This window comes from Bos indicus, chromosome 17 (genome assembly GCF_029378745.1).
Source record: "Bos indicus isolate NIAB-ARS_2022 breed Sahiwal x Tharparkar chromosome 17, NIAB-ARS_B.indTharparkar_mat_pri_1.0, whole genome shotgun sequence".
Classification (NCBI taxonomy): Eukaryota; Metazoa; Chordata; class Mammalia; order Artiodactyla; family Bovidae; genus Bos; species Bos indicus.
Window position 1 is genome coordinate 57,126,524 of NC_091776.1, and position 18,278 is coordinate 57,144,801.

The following is an 18,278-nucleotide window of genomic DNA, read 5'->3' on the forward strand; positions in this document are numbered from 1 at the left end:
CCAGTCACCGGCGGGGAGGGGCCCCACTCTGCTCTCTGATTGGTCGAGCCCTGTATCGCGGGCCGTCCGGCGCTCCTGGGTCAATGCACCAAGCTTGGCCTTTCTTTTTGCAGAGGGAGATCTAGCTACTCGCTGCTGTAGGAGTTCCGAAGAGTTATGACTGAGCTTGCAAGACTGTTGTTTCAAGAATTGCAATTGAGCTACTTTCGATTTTTTTTTTAAGCTTTTTGCCTTTTTCTTTGTTCAACCTTATAAATGCAGAAATGGTAAGGCCTCGCTTTTCTCTCGCACTTCTTAAAGCAACCCACATTGCCCCGCCTCGTTGTACTTTCGCGCATGCTCACTGGCTTCGGTAACGGCCTGGAGACGGTCTTGCGGGGAGCTTGTCAGCGCTGTTCTCAACCGGGAGGAATATTTGCACATGCCGTTTGATTCTCCTATCCCCTCTTGCATCTGCCTCCAATGCGGGAGACCCGGGTTTGATTCCTGGGTCGGGAAGATCCCCTGGAGAAGGAAATGGCCACCCACTCCAGTACTCTTGCCTGGAAAATTCCATGGACTGAGGAGCCTGGTAGGCTACAGTCCATGGGGTCGCAAAGAGTCGGACACGACTGAGCGACTTCACTTTCTTTCTGTCTGCGCTTTTCTCAACTGGCAAGAATATTTGCACATAGCGTTTGATTCTCCTATCCGCACTTGGTCTTGCCAAGATTTGGGGGAAAATTTTTTTTTTTGAGAAATTATTTTTTAACTTGTGAAACGAGGAATGTTGCTCACCATCTAGTGTGTGTGTGTTTTTTTAATTAATTTTTATTGGAGTATAGTTGCTACCATCCGGTTTTAAAAGAATGAAGTCAGCCACTGCAGTCCCCGATTTACAATATAGGTACCCTGAGAGGTATTCGGGACAGAACGAGGCACTTTGTGCTTTGGGGAAGAAAAGGCAAAACTATTAGATAATTAGATATATTCTAAGAATTTTTTTAAATTAATCCAGATTCTTGCATCTTTCCATACTTCTTTTAAAAAGCGCTAAAATCATGAACTATTTGCTCCTAGAAGCAACCTTATACTAAGACTTAAGCTTGATCGCACATACCCCTTTAGCCAAAATTACATATGTACTGGCTTCTCCCCCTTCCTCTTCCAAGCAGTTCCTCAGAGCTATGCTGTGCATTTTTGTTTTAGTCAACAAACCATAGTTACTATTCCTCCTTTGTTGACGAGTGACTCTGCCTCAAAACTGCTTTCGTTGTGGCCACCAGCTTTATTTTTGCTAAATATGATGGGCACTATTTACTAGTCCTTACCTAATGTGACCTTAAGGCTTCCCTGGTGACTCAGACGTTATAGAATCCATTTGTAATTCAGGAAACCTGGATTCAATCCCTTGAGGAGGGCATGGCGACTCACTCCAGTATTCCTGCCTGGAGAATCCCATGGATAGAGGAACCTGGCAGGCTACTGTCCGTGGGTTGCTAATTGTGGGACACGACTGAAGAGACCATAGGACAATTTTTTACATTGATCACTACCCTCCCCCCAAGTTGTTTGTTGTTTTTTAGTTACTACTAGGAAATAATACAAGTGCTTTGTAGAAAATTAAGATTAAAAAAATCCAAAGAAATAATTAAGAATTGCTTCTATTCCACTATTTAGACATAAACATTGGTAACAATTTGGGACATATCTTTCCAATTTTAAAATTATGAATAGAAATAATTTTGTTCGTTTGTTCACCAAAACAATTACATTTACTTTACCATTGTAGAATATTTGTTTTAAAAATAGATCTTCATGATACTTCCCTCTAAGTCCATTGGTTAAGGCTTCTCCCCAAATGCAAGAGGTGTGGGTTCAGTTCCTGATGATTGGGGAAATAAGATCCCACATGCCTAGCAGCCAAACAACCAAAACATAAAACAGAAACAATATTGTGACAAATTCAGTAAAGACTTTAAAAATGATCCACACCCTGAAAAAAATTTTTTTAAAACTTCATTACTTTAATGGTTTAGATGCACCACAATTTATTCACTTCTTTATGTTGGACATTTGTGCTTTTTTGGTTGTTTTTTCATTTTACAAACTGAAATGAATGTGTGTGTGAGAGAGAGAACTAGAACCACTTCCATTAAAACAATAGTTGAAAGTGAAAGTCACTCAGTTGTGCCCTACTCTTTGTTATCCCATGCACTGTACATTCCTTCAATTCTCCAGGCCAGAGTACTGGAGTGGGTAGCCTTTCCCTTTTCCAGGGGATCTTCCCAACCCAGGAATTGAACCCAGGTCTTTCGCATTGTGGGCAGATTCTTTACCAGCTGAGCTACAAGGGAAGCCCAACAATTCTGCAGTGGGTAGCCTATCCCTTCTCCAGAGGATATTCTATACCCAGGAATCAAACCAGGGTCTCCTGCATTGCAGGCAGATTCTTTACCAACTGAGCTATCAGGGAAGTTGGAACCAGCCAAACTATATTTACTACCATCCATTGTGTGCAGATCAGCCTGTTCCCATAAGGACTGCTGCCATTACCAAGTGCATGCTCCCTATAGGTCAGTTCATTCCAAGAATGACTAACATTTACCAAGCATCCACTGTAGGTATACCCCAGTAACAACAATTATCATTACTAAGCACTGCGTGCAAGTCAGTGTGCTCCAGTGAGAACAACTTCCGTCACCTCATGGTTATCACTTCCCCATGCGAGGCCTTGCCCAAAGACCCTGATGCTCAGAGTTTCATTTCAGCCTCACACCAATCCAGTGTGCGAGGCACTGCTCTTCACCCGTTTCATAGACAAACTGAGACTTGGAGAAGTAGAAGTGACAAAGCAGGTTGAAAGCCCACCTGGCCCCCAGTGTCAGATGGACACAAAGTCCTTAAGCATGCTTTAGCTGGAAGTGCTGGCAGTAGATGAGGCAAGCATGGTCTTTGACTCCAGATAACTTTCCACTGGTGAAGGTTTATACAGTAAATCACCATTACGACCCTGCCCGGCTGCCATGAGAATGCAACTCTCACACCTCTGACTGCAGGGAGAGAAGTTGGCCAGGGCCCTCACTGCTGGTCTCTGCTTTGAGGCCAAGACTATGCTTTGGCAGACTGCCCCCAGCCCATGACCAAACTTGGCAGGGTTAAGCTGCCACAGCTGGGAGGCTCAGGGCTTCTCTGTGGTCAGAACCAGCTTGCCTGTTTCCTTGGAACTGCACCTCAGGCTAGGTTACTACCTTTCCTCGCTCAGGTTCTCTCCCCTTTTTTTCTCAGTCATATCTCCTAATAAATTCCTTGCACATTGAATCCCATCTTGTCATCAGCTTCTCAGATGACCAAGAGTGACACTCCCAAGTTTAAGAGACAGTATGAGGACCACCTGCAGTGGAAGCAAGCTTGGGGTGTGTTTGAGGATGCTGGGCTTGGACCAGTGAGCAGACTGGTTTTGCTAGAATGGGAGATTTAGGTAGGGGCAGATGGATGACATAGCAAAAAAAGCTGAAAGGACAGCGAAAGGAAAGTCCTTTTATTTTTTTTTAACATATAAAAAAATTTTAACCATCTTTAATATACAAGTGGGCTTCTCTGAAGGCTCAGTGGTAAAGAATCTGCCTAAAATGCAGAAGACTCAGGTTCGATCCCTAGGCTGGGAAGATCACCTGGAGAAGGAAATGGCAACCCACACCAGTATGCTTGCCTGGAAAATCCCTTGGAAAGAGGAGCCTGGTGGGCTACAGTCCATGGGATTGCTGGAGTCAGACACGACTTAGTGGCTAAACCACAACCACTGATACACAGTTAATCAGCCAAATAACATAATCTAAGGGCACAGGAATGGAAATCAGAATGCATTCACAGTTCTAATTCATCACCTAGTACCTATGAAACCTTAGGCAAGGGGAACAGGCAGAAGAATGGCTTCTCAGAGATGGCCACATCCTAATTCCCAGAGTCTGTGAAAATATTCCGTTTATATGACTAGGGGGGATTATGATACCAGATGGAAATAAGGTTGTTAATCAGCTGACCTTAAAATCAGGAGTTTACCCTCAATTATCTGTGTGGGCCCAATGTAATCACAAAGGTCCTTAAATGGAGAAGAAGGCAGGCTTGTTAGAAGGAGAGGGATTCCACGTGAGAAAAACTTGACCAGCCATTGCTGGTTTTGCAGGTGGAGGAAGGGGCCAGAAGCCAAGGAGTGCAGGGAGCCTATAGAAGCTGAAAAAGGCAAGGAACCAGATTCCTCTCGAGGCTCCAGAATGAATGTAGCCCAGCTGACACCTTGATTTTAGCCCAGTGAGACCCATTTCAGACTTTTGACGTCCAGAACCGTAAGATAATAAATTCATGTTGCCGTAAGCCACTAAGTTTCTGGTAATTTGTTGTAGCAACAATAAGAAAGTTATACAGAATATGACCTTTCCTCACTAAGCCTCAGTTTTCCTATCTCTAAAATGGATTTGTCAACACCCCTGAAATGATCATAGTGAGAATTAAATGAAACACAGGTGGTATGCTTCATACACAACCTAGCACCTCCTGCTGCTGCTGCTGCTGCTGCTGCTGCTGCTGCTGCTAAGTTGCTTCAGTCATGTCCGACTCTGTGCGACCCCATAGACGGCAGCCCACCAGGCTCCCCCATCCCTGGGGTTCTTCAGGCAAGAACACTGGAGTGGGTTGCCATTTCCTTCTCCAGTGCATGAAAGTGCAAAGTGAAAGGGAAGTCGCTGAGTCTTGTCCGACTCTTAGCGACCCCATGGACTGCGGCCCACCAGACTCCTCCATCCATGGGATTTTCCAGGCAGGAGTACTGGAGTGGGGTGCCATTGCCTTCTCCGAGCACCTCCTAATGGGAGGCTATTACTATTTTTACATTATATAAAACTCATAAATACAAACATAAAATTAATTAACTAATTGATTAATAATCCAACCAACCAAAAGCAATGAGCATCTTATGATTTTCCTTCCAAACTTCATTGTATATAAATGTGAATATGCATATATGATAATTTGGATTCAATATGAACTGGGTCAAATTATACATGCATGCTACTGTGTAATTTGCTGTTCTTCACTTCCTCCTGTCATGTCCGTGAATAAACTACTACAGCAACATTCTTAATGGCTGCACAGGATTCTATTGTGTCTATCAATCCCTTGTTTAAACACAACATTTGCCATTTGGGAATACTTTAGGTGATCTCACTAGTAGGCTCTAGAAACATCTCACAATGTGTGTTCTTTTACATGTACATATTCTTTACGTGTACACTTACTTGGTTGGTTGTTTTCTCCTAAGGACAAAAATCATAGAAGTGAGCCAAACATTTGCATTTTAAGTTTGGGATACCATATTCCATACTGTGTGAAGTCTCTGTGACTGACTGATTTTTAAGCCAAAAGGAAACCTTGTGATCAACAGATTTATTCTGTTGTGTCTTTTCTTTTTTTTAATTTGGCTGTGTTGAGTCTGAGTTGCGGCACACAGGATGGGCCTGCTCAGCAGTTGTGGTGCTCAGGCTTAGTTGCCCTGTGGCATGGGGGATCCCAGTGCCCCAACCGGGGGTTGAACCCACGTCTCCTGCATTACAAGGCAGATTTTTCTTCTGAACTTTTTTTTTTTTAATTTTATTTTTAAACTTTACATAATTGTATTAGTTTTGCCAAATATCAAAATGAATCCGCCACAGGTATACATGTGTTATGGGTATAGCTGATTAATGGGCTTCTATGTTAGCTCAGCTGGTAAAGAATCCACCTGCAATGCAGGAGACCCGGGTTCAATTTCTGGGTCGGGAAGATCCCCTGGAGGAGGACATGGCAACCCACTCCAGAATTCTTGCCTGGAGAATCCCCATGGACAGAGCAGCCTGGCAGGTTACATCCCATGGGGTTGCAAAGAGCAGACAGGACTGAGTGACTAAGCACAGCGCAGCACAGCATAGCCGATTAACAGTGTTGTGATAGTTTCAGGTGAACAGCGAAGGGACTCAGACAAGGCAAATTCTTAACCACTGGACCACCGGGGACATCCTTCTCTCATGGTTTTTGTTTGCTTGTTTTTGTTTTACCTTCTCATTTGTCTTTCAATGTTCCTTTCTATCTCCATGAAGTTTTATATTCATGATTTTAACAATATATATAGAATGTATTCGATCCACATAAGAACACAAACTTCTGTATTATCTCTTATTTAATATTCTATGTTGAATATTTTCTGTTACTAAATACATTTGAAAAAATTGTTTTTTAAAACAACTGTCAATTATGATGTCATGAATAATTTGATCATGCATTTGTTGTTAGATATTGAGACTGGTTCTCATTTACCCTCCCATAGTTTAGGAAACTGATGTTCAGAAAGCCTCAGGGACTCGCCAAAGGCTGAAATCCAACTGAAAGGAGAACATATCTTGTATGTGGGGAGAGGACTTCTGCCAGCCAGAGCGGTGGAGCCAGGCACACTTGCAGATGCCTCCGGAAAGCCTTGTTTTTGTCTAGAAACCAAGAAGTGCTTTAAAAATCCAGGTAAAAGCTCAGCACTGGGGGACTTTTTTAGCTCCTGACACTTATTGCTGACTCAGGTCACGGTAGAGGTCTTAAAGGAGGTGGAAAAAGCAATTTTTAAAAAGAAAAACAATGTTAGTATTTATGGACACACATCTACTCTGTACATTTGCCTTTCTGGGTTATAAATTGTCTGTGAGTCTGGGCAAGGAGCTTTTGTAGGGCTGCTCTGGGTAGACTAGAATGAATGAGCCTGTAAAACCACAGGCTGTTTTTGTTTGTTGAGTAAGGGCAGGAAATTCACTGATGTGGTTATTCAGCGGAATGGCTTCATTCCAGTTTTACTCTAGTGCTTCTGCTAGAGAAAGTGTTCATAAGGGAGGCCTGAACAAAGATAAATCTCCCACCTGTGGCCAAAACTTGAGTTCATAAACTGTCATCAAGGCCATTTCAGTGACCTTGGAACTGTGACTCCAGGGGTCCAGGCTCTGGCTCTTGGCCAAGGAGATGGACTGAGACATTGTTCTAGAAATTGACCTTCAACTGGTTTCCATCATTCCACTTGTTAGTTTTTTTTTTTGAGATTTTTGCTTTTCCTCTCCGAGAATTTCAAAACATTTTAAAACACACTCATTCCCATTGGCACCTTCTGCATAAAATAGTTCAGGAAAGAGGCAGAAAATTAATTTTAAAAACAAGGAAATTCTAGTTCTTCAGAAAACTAAAAATGGGATTACCATATGATTCAACAACCCCACTTCTGAGTGTAGATCCAAAGGAACTGGAAGCAGAGTCTCAGAGAGATCTTTGTAAATCGTGTCCACAACAGCCTCATTCACAATAGCCAAGAAGCAGAAGCAGCCAGTGTCCATCGACAGATGAATGAATAGACAAAATGTGGTGTGTACATACAATGAAATACTCTTCAGCTTTATAAAGGAAATGCTGACATAAGCTACAACATGAATGAAACTTGAGCACATTATGCTAAGTGAAATAAGCCAGAAACAAAAGGACAAATACTGTATGATTCCACTACATGAGATATCTAGTGTTGTCAATTCATAGACACGGAAAATAGAATAGTGTAGCCAAGAACCAGGTAGGGAGGAGGGGATAGGGAGTTGTTTAATGAGAATAGTGTTGCAGTTTTGCGAGGTGAAAACGTCCCAGAGGTTGGTTGCACAATGGTCTAATATAATAACACAATAGAATATTGTAGGCTGCAGTCCATGGGGTCACTAGGAGTCAGACACAACTGAGTGACTTCACTTTCACTTTCATGCATTGGAGAAGGAAATGGCAACCCACTCCAGTGTTCTTGCCTGAAGAACCCCAGGGATGGGGGAGCCTGGTGGGCTGCCATCTATGGGGTCGCACAGAATCGGACAGGACTGAAGCAACTTAGCAGCAGCAGCAGCAGCAGCAGCAGCACCACCCCCCGAAAAGGAATGAAGTGCTGATATATGCTACCATGTAAATGAACCTTGAAAACCCTGGTATAAGTGAAAGAAGCCAGACACAAAAATCAAATATTTTATGGCTCTATTTATGTGAAATATCCAGAATAGGTAAATCCACAGGCACAGAAAGCAGACTGATGGTCACCATGCCTAGGAGTAGGAAATGGGAAACTACTACAGTTTTATTTTGAGGTGATAAAAATGTTCTGAAACCTGATAGAGGTGGTGGTTATACAGCACTGTGAATGTATTAAATGCCACTGCACGATTCATTTTTTAATTTTTATTTATTTTTTGGCCACATCAAGCGGCATGTGGGATCTTAGTTCCCCACCCAGGAATCAAACCTGAGCCCCACGCAGCACAAGCTCAGGGTCTTAACCACTGGACCACCAGGAAAGCCACTCCACACTTTAAGAATGGTTAATTTTTGTTACATGAATCTTCAGTTCATTTCAGTTCAGTTGCTCAGTCGTGTCTGACTCTTTGTGACCCCATGGACTGCAGCACACCACGCCTCTCTGTCCATCACCAACTCCTGGAGTTTATTCAAACTCATGTCCATTGAGTCAGTGATGCCATCCAACCATCTCATCCTCTGTCGTCCCATTCTCCTCCTGCCTTCAATCTTTCCCAGCATCAGAGTCTTTTCAAATGAGTCAGCTCTTCACATCAGGTGGCCAAAGTATTGGAGTTTCAGCTTCAGCATCAGTCCTTCTAATGAATATTCAGGACTGATTTCCTTTAGGATCCAACTTTAGGTTGGATCTCCTTGCAGTCCAAGGGACTCAAGAGTCTTCTCCAAGACCACAGTTCAAAAGCATCAATTCTTTGGTGCTCAGCTTTCTTCACAGTCCAATTCTCACATCCATACATGACTACTGGAAAAACCATAGCTTTGACTAGATGGACCTTTGTTGGCAAAGTAATGTCTCTGCTTTTAAATATGCTGTCTAGGTTGGTCATAACTTTTTTTCCAAGGAGTAAGAGTCTTAATTTCATGGCTGCAATCACCATCTACAGTGATTTTGGAGTCCAAAAAAATAAAGTCTGTCACTGCTTCCACTGTTTCTCCATCTATTTGCCATTAATTGATGGTACCGGATGCCATGATCTTAGTTTTCTGAATGTTGAGCTTTAAGCCAACTTTTTCACTCTCCTCTTTCACTTTCATCAAGAGGCTCTTTAGTTCTTCTTTGCTTTCTGCCATAAGGGTGGTGTCATCTGCATATCTGAGGTTATTGATATTTCTCCCGGCAATCTTGATCCCAACTTGTGCTTCCTCCAGCCCAGCATTTCTCATGATGTACTCTGCATATAAGTTAAATAAGCAGGGTGACAATATACAGCCTTGACATACTCCTTGTCCTATTTGGAATTAGTCTGTTGTTCCATGTCCAGTTCTAACTGTTGCTTCCTAACCTGCATACAGGTTTCTCAAGAGGCAGGTCAGGTGGTCTGGTGTTCCCATTTCTTTCAGAATCTTCCACAGTTTGTTGTGATCCACACAGTCAAATGGAGAAGGCAATGGCACCCCACTCCAGTACTCTTGCCTGGAAAATCCCATGGACGGAGGAGCCTGGTAGGCTGCAGTCCATGGGGTCGCTAAAAGTCAGAAGCGACTTCACTTTCACTTTTCACTTTCATGCATTGGAGAAGGAAATGGCAACCCACTCCTGTTTTCTTGCCTGGGGAATCCCAGGGATGGCGGAGCCTGGTGGGCTGCCATCTATGGGGTCGCACAGAGTCAGATACGACTGAAGCGACTTAGCATAGCATAGCATACACAGTCAAAGGCTTTGGCATAGTCAATAAAGTAGAAATAGATGATTTTCTGGAACTCTCTTGCTTTTCTGATGATCCAGCAGATGTTGGCAATTTGATCTCTGGTTCCTCTGCCTTTTCTAAAACTAGCTTGAACATCTGGAAGTTCACGGTTCACATATTGCTGAAGCCTGGCTTGGAGAATTTTGAGCATTACTTTACTAGCGTGTGAGATTAGTGCAATTGTGTGGTAGTTTGAGCATTCTTTGGCATTGCCTTTCTTTGGGATTGGAATGAAAACTGACCTTTTCCAGTCCTGTGGCCACTGCTGAGTTTTCCAAATTTGCTGGCATATTGAGTGCAGCACTTTCACAGCATTATCTTTAAGGATTTGAAATAGCTCCACTGGAATTCCATCACCTCTACTATTTTGTTCGTAGTGATGCTTCCTACGGCCCAGTTGACTTCACATTCCAGGATGTCTGGCTCTAGGTGAGTGATCACACCATCGTGATTATCTGGGTCATGAAGATCTTTTTTTGTAGTTTTTCTGTGTATTCTCACCACCTCTTCTTAATATCTTCTGCTTCTGTTAGGTCCATACCATTTCTGTCCTTTATTGTGCTCATCTTTGCATGAAATGTTCCCTTGCTATCTCTGATTTTGTTGAAGAGATCTCTAGTCTTTCCCATTCTATTGTTTTTCTCTATTTATTTGCACTGATCACTGAGGAAGGCTTTCTTATCTCTCCTTGCTATTCTTTGGAACTCCGCACTCAAATGGGAATATCTTCCCTTTTCTCCTTTGCTTTTCACTTGTATTCTTTTCACAGCTATTTGTAAGGCCTCCTCAGCCATTTTGCTGTTTTACATGAATCTTACTTCAATTAAAAATATAAGCAAATTCTAGAAGTCACCTGCAGATGTTTTTAGGCTCAGAGATTGCTTACATGGTTACTCTGCAATTGGCATGTGCTTTCAGAGACTGGGAAACAACAATAGATTAAGGAATACAGACACTGGTGTTGCCTTTGCCAACACCCATTTCTCTTTCAATTAATATCTCCCCACTCTTCCTTTGGAATCATCCTTCTGTCACTCTCAGTTCCTGTGGTTTAGGTGGGGCTGCAGGGATAATCACGTGACCCAACTCTAGCCAACCAAAGCATTGGATCCCTCTTGTCTAGCCATTGGTTCAGGGAAGCACAGGTGTGTCAAGCCAAACCAGTGAGACTCAGTTCCAGGACACTGGGAAGAGTGAATCTCTCTTCCAGCAGTGCTGCTGAAGATAGAATATGTCAGCCTAGAGATGTTGGTGGTCATCTTCCCACCAGGACCAAAGAGGCTGCCTGGGAAAGGAGCCAATACAGAGGAAAGTATCTCTGAGATAGTCATCATGATATGATGACATTGACACTGTTTGACCCCTAGATGGAGCCAAGCATGAAACAAGATCTACCCTTGGACTTTTCAGATACAGGAGCCAGCAAATTCCATTTTGGACGTGTGCCTATTTAAGTTGAATGATTTTCATTTGCAACAGAATGAGTCCTTGATCACTGCAGATGATCTGCTCATCAAAAAGTAGCTAGAAATAGAAACAAGGTCTCCCAAGTCATGCTAAAACTAAGTGAAGCCTCATTCTTTCAGACCTTAAACTATCAAGACAGTGATTATTCAAACTGGAATCTTTACTATCTTCATGAAAAATGGCTTGCCTTATGTCTTTTTTAAAAATCCTAATCTCTGTATCCAGGAATCTGTATTTTTATTATTATTATTTTAAGATTTATTTATTTATTTTTGGCTTTACTGGATCTTTGTTGCTGTGCACCAGGCTTTCTCCAGTTGCAGCCAGAGGGGGCTACTCTTGGTTGCGTTATGTGGGCTTCTCATTGCAGTGGCTTCTTTTGTTGCGGAACACAAGCTCTAGGCATGCAGGCTTCAGTAGTTTCGGCGCATGGGCTCAGTAGTTGTGGCTTAGTTGCTCTGCAGTATTTGGGATCTTCCCTGCCCAGGGATTGAACACATGTCCCCTGCTTTTGGCAGGTAGATTCCACTAGACCACCAGGGAAGTCCCTTGCCTTATGCCTTAAACAAGAGAAGCCATAGAATGCCCAGCCTGCCCACAGCCCCTGGGAAGCCCTCATGAGTCCATTCCTGCCCCACCTGATAGGCAGTGCACAGGCCTGTCAAACCACCTGTGAACTAGCCTGGCTCAAAAAAGGTGATGCACACCAATCAGATTCGACCTCTTGAATCTGCACTAGTATATGAGAAGGAACAGGCAGGTGTAAGTAACTGGTAGGAGCTAGTGCAGAAAGGAGAAGATGTACAGATGGTGCAAAGGGGCCATTAAAGGAGTCTTGCGCAGGCTAGAAATCGGAGGCAACAGGGAGTGTGGGTAAAAGGGTAAATAGTATGGAGAAGAAATGGCCCACAGATAGTGGGAAAACAGCAGATTCACAGAGAACAGTGAGTACCGAAGAGATGGCTTCCCTTCTCCAGAGCTGACCACTCCACAAAAAGGCTCCAGGTGGGTTCCAGACCACCAGCACCCTTTCAGCAAACATTTTGGTTTTTAAAATTTATTTTGTCTAACTAAGTATAGTTGATTTACAATGTTGTGTTAATTTCTTCTATATAGCAAAGTGATTCAGCTACATATATATATATATATATATACATTCTTTTCATATTCTTTTCCATTATGGCTTATCACAAGATATTGAATATAGTTCCCTGTGCTATACACTAGGACCTTGTTGTTTATCCATTCTCTGTATAACAGTTTGCATCTACTAATCCCAAACTCCCCATCCATCCCTCCCACCCCCATCCCCTTGGCAACCACAATTCTGTTCTCTGTGTGAGTCTTTTTCTGTTTCATAGATAAGTTTGTGTCATATTTTAGATTCCACATGTAGGTGACAGATATGGTATTTGTCTTTTTCTTACTTAATATTCTCTAAATCCATCCATGTTGCTGCAAATGGCATCATTTCATTCTTCTTTATGGCCCAGTGGTATTGCACTGTATGTATGCACCACATCTTTACCCATTCATCAGTCCAAGGACATTTAGGTTGTTTCTATGTATCGCCTACTGTGAATAGTGCTACTATGAACACTGAGGTGCAGGCATCTTTTTAAATTATGGTTTTGTCCAGATACATGCCCAGGAGTGGATTGCTGGATCATGTGGTAACTCTATTTTTATTTTTTTGAGGAACCTCCACCACACTGTTCTCCACAGTAAATTTCTCAATTTACATTCCTGCCACCAAAAGAAACACCTTATTCTTAAGGTGACCTCAGCACTTCTCTGTCCCAAGAAACCAAAAGAACCTGCCCACGTTATTTTTATGTTAATCAGTACTCTTTCAGTTGCAAGTGACTAAAATGCAGTGCAAATGGAATCCTTAAAGAAGAAAAGGTATTAGTTCTGGTACTAGGATGCCAATGGATAGTTGACCTCAGAAGTATCTGGGTCCACAGGCTTAAATGGTGCCCTAAGTATCCCTTCTATTTGTCAACTTTCTTGGCCTCTGGGCTGGTGTCAATCCCAAGTAGACTCTCCCTTAATGTTACCAGACAGTCATTGTGGTCAGCTGCTTCTAAGACAGCCCCAGTGATCCCCCTACCTCCTGGTATTCACAGCCTTGTGCAATCCCTTCCCCTTGAGTAACCTGCTTCTAATCAATGCTGCTGCTAAGTCACTTCAGTCGTGTCTGACTCTGTGCGACCCCAGAGATGGCAGCCCACCAGGCTCCCCCATCCCTGGGATTCTCCAGACAAGAACACTGGAGTGGGTTGCCATTTCCTTCTCCAATGGATGAAAGTGAAAAGTGAAAGTGAAGTCACTCAGTCCTGTCTGACTCTGCGATCCTATGGACTATAGCCCACCAGGCCCCTCCATCCATGGGATTTTCCAGGCAAGAGTACTGGAGTGGGGTGCCATTGCCTTCTCTGCTTCTAATCAATAGACTGGAGGAAATGGCAACCCACTCCAGTACTCTTGCCTGGAGAATCCCATGGACAGAGGAGCCTGATGGGCTACAGTCCATGGGGTCACAAAGAGTCAGACACGACTGAGTGACTAACACTGTCACTGTCGCTGTCATGTTAATGGAGGTCACTTCTGTGATTAGGTTATATAAGACTGGGACTTAGCTCTTACTGGTGCAGACTCTATTGCCATCTCCTCTGGTTAAATTTCATAAAATCGCCTGCCAAGTAGAAAGACTCATGTGATAAGGAACTGAGGGTGGCCCTTGGCCAACAGCCAGTGAAGACTTGAAACCCTCAGTCCAATGTCCCACCAGGAACTGAATCCTGCCAACAACCACCGGGTGAGGTTGGAAGCAGATTGCTCCCCAGTCAAGGCTCCAGATGAATGAACTGTCTGGCTTCCAGCGAAAAACCTACGTGTAATTTCTCAGGCCATAGGCAATTCAAAGGCTTTACCTGGCAGGCCTCTGGGAGGAAAGCTGCCCTTCCCACACCAGACCTGGTGCATGGGCAGCAGATTGCTGTCTCTAAGGGAGTTGCATTCAAGGACTCAGCCCCTCTTACCTGTCAAACTCTCATGTGTATTGTGCTCCTTGCTTCCTGGGTCCCTTTATCTGAGGTCCTAGGCAGAGGTCCTCTCCAGGCACCTCTGCCAAGGCCTTCTTATGGGGGAGGGTGGGGCATGACCTTGCAGTCACTTGCTCACTCTGACCTCATACCCAGTATTCTTCTACTCCTATCCCTCCTCTCTCTCCGTCCCCACCCTGAAAGTCCCAGGGGCTATAAAATCTCTTCAACCGTGAGATGTATATAGGGGAAAATTCAACGGGGAGAGTAGGTACTTCCTCCAGTTTCAGTCTCTTCTCTAAACCATCTAAGCAAATGATCAAAGGCTTAACTTTTTCATTTTCAGCTTGTAGCTTTAATTGGCTACTTGCACACCTGACACTTGAGCACTCTGTCCCAGCTAGACTGGGATCCTGACAAGGAGACCCCGCCGCCGCCGCCGCCAAGTCGCTTCAGTCGTGTCCGACTCTGTGCGACCCCACGGACTGCAGCCTACCAGGCTTCTCCGTCCATGGGATTCTCCAGGCAAGAACACTGGAGTGGGTTGCCATTTCCTTCTCCAAGGAGACCCCAGCTTATGCCAAATCTTCACCAGGGATTGAACTCATGCTTCCTATATTGGGAACATAGAGTCTTAATCACTGGACCACCGGGGAAGTCTGACACATTGATTGCAGTCTTTTGAAAGACCCTGAGGCAGAGCTCCTGGTGCACAGAAATTGTGAGATGATATATAATATAGTAATATTATTTTAAACTGCAAAGTCTGTGGTGATTTCTTATGCAGCAATAGCTGACCAATGACAGCCACCAGCTACTTCAGGCCTGAATTTGTTCAGGTTAGCAACTCCAGCAGGAGGAGGGGTTGCCAGAGGAATACAAGGACTGCCTTTCACTAAACCAGACCAACTGTGGGCCCCGCCTTAACCCACTCATTATCACTCTGACCAGCCTGGGTCCTCATCCCCTCCATAGCTCCATTCCAACCCTGTTTGCTTAGAATTGGGGCGGGGCAGCTTTCCAGAGGAAAATAATTGTGCCAATACCAGAAAGAAGAGAAACAGAGGCAGAAAAGCAAAAGCAAGACATATATTCTACAGGTAGCAAGGGGGTAAAAGCGTACACCTTTGCAGAGATCCTATTAACCAGCTCAAAAGAGCAACTTTCAAGCACTGTGTTAGTAAGCTTTTTGCATGAGTTCACAGCTAATACTAATACTAATTACTTATGATACTGGCCACTTTTTTACACTCCATCATTACTTATTAAAATTTTATGAGCTTACTAGAACTTTCTGCATACTCCAGAAATTAAGCAACTCCAGCTGACCCTTGATTTGAACTGTGCAGCTCCACTTACACATGGATTTTTTTCAGTATATATATTGAAAAATGTTTTGGATATTTGTGACAATTTGAAAAAACTGGCACATGAACCATATAACCTAGAAATATAGAAAAAATTAAGAAAAAGGTAAGACATGAGTGCATAAAATGTATGTAAATAAATAACATACAGAATTTTAAAAATAAAAATATCACATACAAAATATACATTGACTGTTTATGGTATGAGTAAGGCTTGTGGTCAGCATTAGCCTTGACCATGAAGGAACTGGTACCCCCTAACCAGTATGTTGTTCAAGGGTCAACTGTACATTTATTAAAACACATTAACCTACCATTTGCTTTGACTTCCCCAACTTGTTCAAATTAGGAAGGTTTTGCTGTTAATTAACATTTGTCCAGAAGTTCAAGGCAAGTGAACAGAGATTAGATAACCAAAGGGTGCCCAGCTATTTCCCTTAGTCAAAGTTCTAGAAGGGCAAATGTCACAAATACAGAAATATATATGTATATTAAATAATAAATGTATTATCTACATATACAACTTTTGTAATTTCCACTTAGGAAAGAGAGTTTAAGTTTACTTAAAATGAAATTTACTTAAAAAAAAAATTATTTCATTTTTTGGCTGTGGTGAGTCTTCATTGCTGCACACGGGCTTTCTCTAGTTGTGGTGAGCAGAAGCTACTCTCTAGCAGCGGTGTGTGGGCTTATTGTGGTGGCTCCTCTAGCTGAGGAGCACAGGCTCGAGGTGTGCGGGCTTCAGTAGTCACAGTGTGTGGGCTCAATAACTGTGGCACATGAGCTTAGTTGCTCCACGGCATGTGGGATCCTCCCGGACCAGGGATCAAACCAGTATCCCTTGTATTGCAAGGCAAATTCTTAACCACTGGACCACCAGGGAAGCCCCCTGCTGAAAAAAAAAAGAAATTTACTTTTAAAATTCAAATTGACTATAATGTAAGTAGTTTAGGGAGCTACATGTTTGGCCTTGCTATGCTATCCTATGCTAAGTCACTTCAGTCGTGTCCGACTCTGTGCAACCCCATAGACGGCAGCCCACCAGGCTCCCCCGTCCCTGGGATTCTCCAGGCAAGAACACTGGAGTGGGTTGCCATTGCCTTCTCCAATGCATGAAAGTGAAAAGTGAAAGTGAAGTCGCTCAGTCGTGTCCGAACCTCAGCGACCCCATGGACTGCAGCCCTGCAGGCTCCTCCATCCATGGGATTTTCCAGGCAAGAGTACTGGAGTGAGGTGCCATTGCTTTGGCCTTACACACTGACTTTGGACTCCTACATAAGATATAGTATATTCTTCTTCTCAGTTTCCTGTGAGAACCCTTGACTATGATTTTACATCTCAATTGCTGTCATCATCTCTCTAACTCAACCCCTCCTCCACCCACAAAAATTCTAGATAACCCCCCTTACACAGAAATATATGTACATATATATGTATATACACACACATACTATCTTCCAATAACCTTTTAGACTAAGATAGAGTGGTTCCCACGCTCATATTTTTGCTGAAAAAACTACCCCTAAAATGGTTCTTTGGAGAAGATATATGTGCCTGAAGGAAAGAGATGCAAGAACTAATGGAGATGGGGGTAACAGGGAGGATAAACTGGGAGATTGGGATTGATATACACTACTATATATATAAAATGGATAACTGATGAGGGCCTACTGTATAGCAGAAGGAACTCCACTCAGTGCTTTGTAATGACCTATATGGGAAAAGAATCTGAAAAAGAGAGGACATATGCATATGCATAACTGATTCACTTTGCTATACACCTGAAACTAACACAGCATTCTGAACAAACTGTACTTCAGTAAAAGTGAAACAAACGGGACTTTCCTGGTGGCCCAGGGGTTAAGACTCTGCACTCCCAGTTCAGGAGCGCAGGTTCAATTCCTGGCTAGGGAATTAAGATCCCTCATACCATGTGGTGCAGCCAAAAAATAAAATAAGTTTTAAAAAATTAAACAAAGAAACAAAAAAGAAGACGTGGAGAACAAAGACACTGGTAAATATATGGATAAATATCAATGTGCATCGATTATAAAAAGCAATAACAGGACATTCGAAAGAAGGATAGAGATCATGGTTAACTCTAGGGCAGCAGCATCCAATGAAATAAAAGTTGAGCCACATATGTAATTTAAAATTTTTCAAGTAGTCACTTTTTAAAAATGTGTTTTTTTTAAAAAGCTGGTAAAATTAATTTTAATATTATATTCCAGTAAACTCAATGTACCCCAAAATATCACTACTTCTACCACAAAATCTGGTGTGATTGCAAGTGGGCTTTGAAGTAACTTCTCTTTGAAGTCTAAAATGTACAGCATTTGGACTGTGCACTTTCAATGCAGGGGACACAGGTTCGATCCCTGGTTAGAGAAAATCCTACATGTTGTGTGGCATAACAAAAAAAAGTAAAGAAAAAAAAATATATATCATTAGTAAGGGTCGGGGGGCAATGGTCAGCTAACATACTGTTGGCAGGAGTAGAGAGTAGTATAACTTTTTTGATGGGCAGTTTGGGAAGATCAATCAAAATTTCAACTATTCATGCTTTTTTATCCAATAATAATACCTCTCCTATAAGACTTTTT

The 18,278-nt window shown here is 42.8% G+C and overlaps 1 long non-coding RNA gene across 1 annotated transcript; it reads left to right on the forward strand.

Moving 5' to 3' along the window:
- Positions 1 to 102: 102 nt before the first annotated feature.
- LOC109571329 (uncharacterized) lies at positions 103 to 15,531 on the forward strand. The gene is made up of 3 exons (XR_002182639.2): positions 103 to 266; positions 6,338 to 6,525; positions 14,655 to 15,531. It is a non-coding gene; the product is annotated as an uncharacterized lncRNA (long non-coding RNA).
- Positions 15,532 to 18,278: the final 2,747 nt, after the last annotated feature.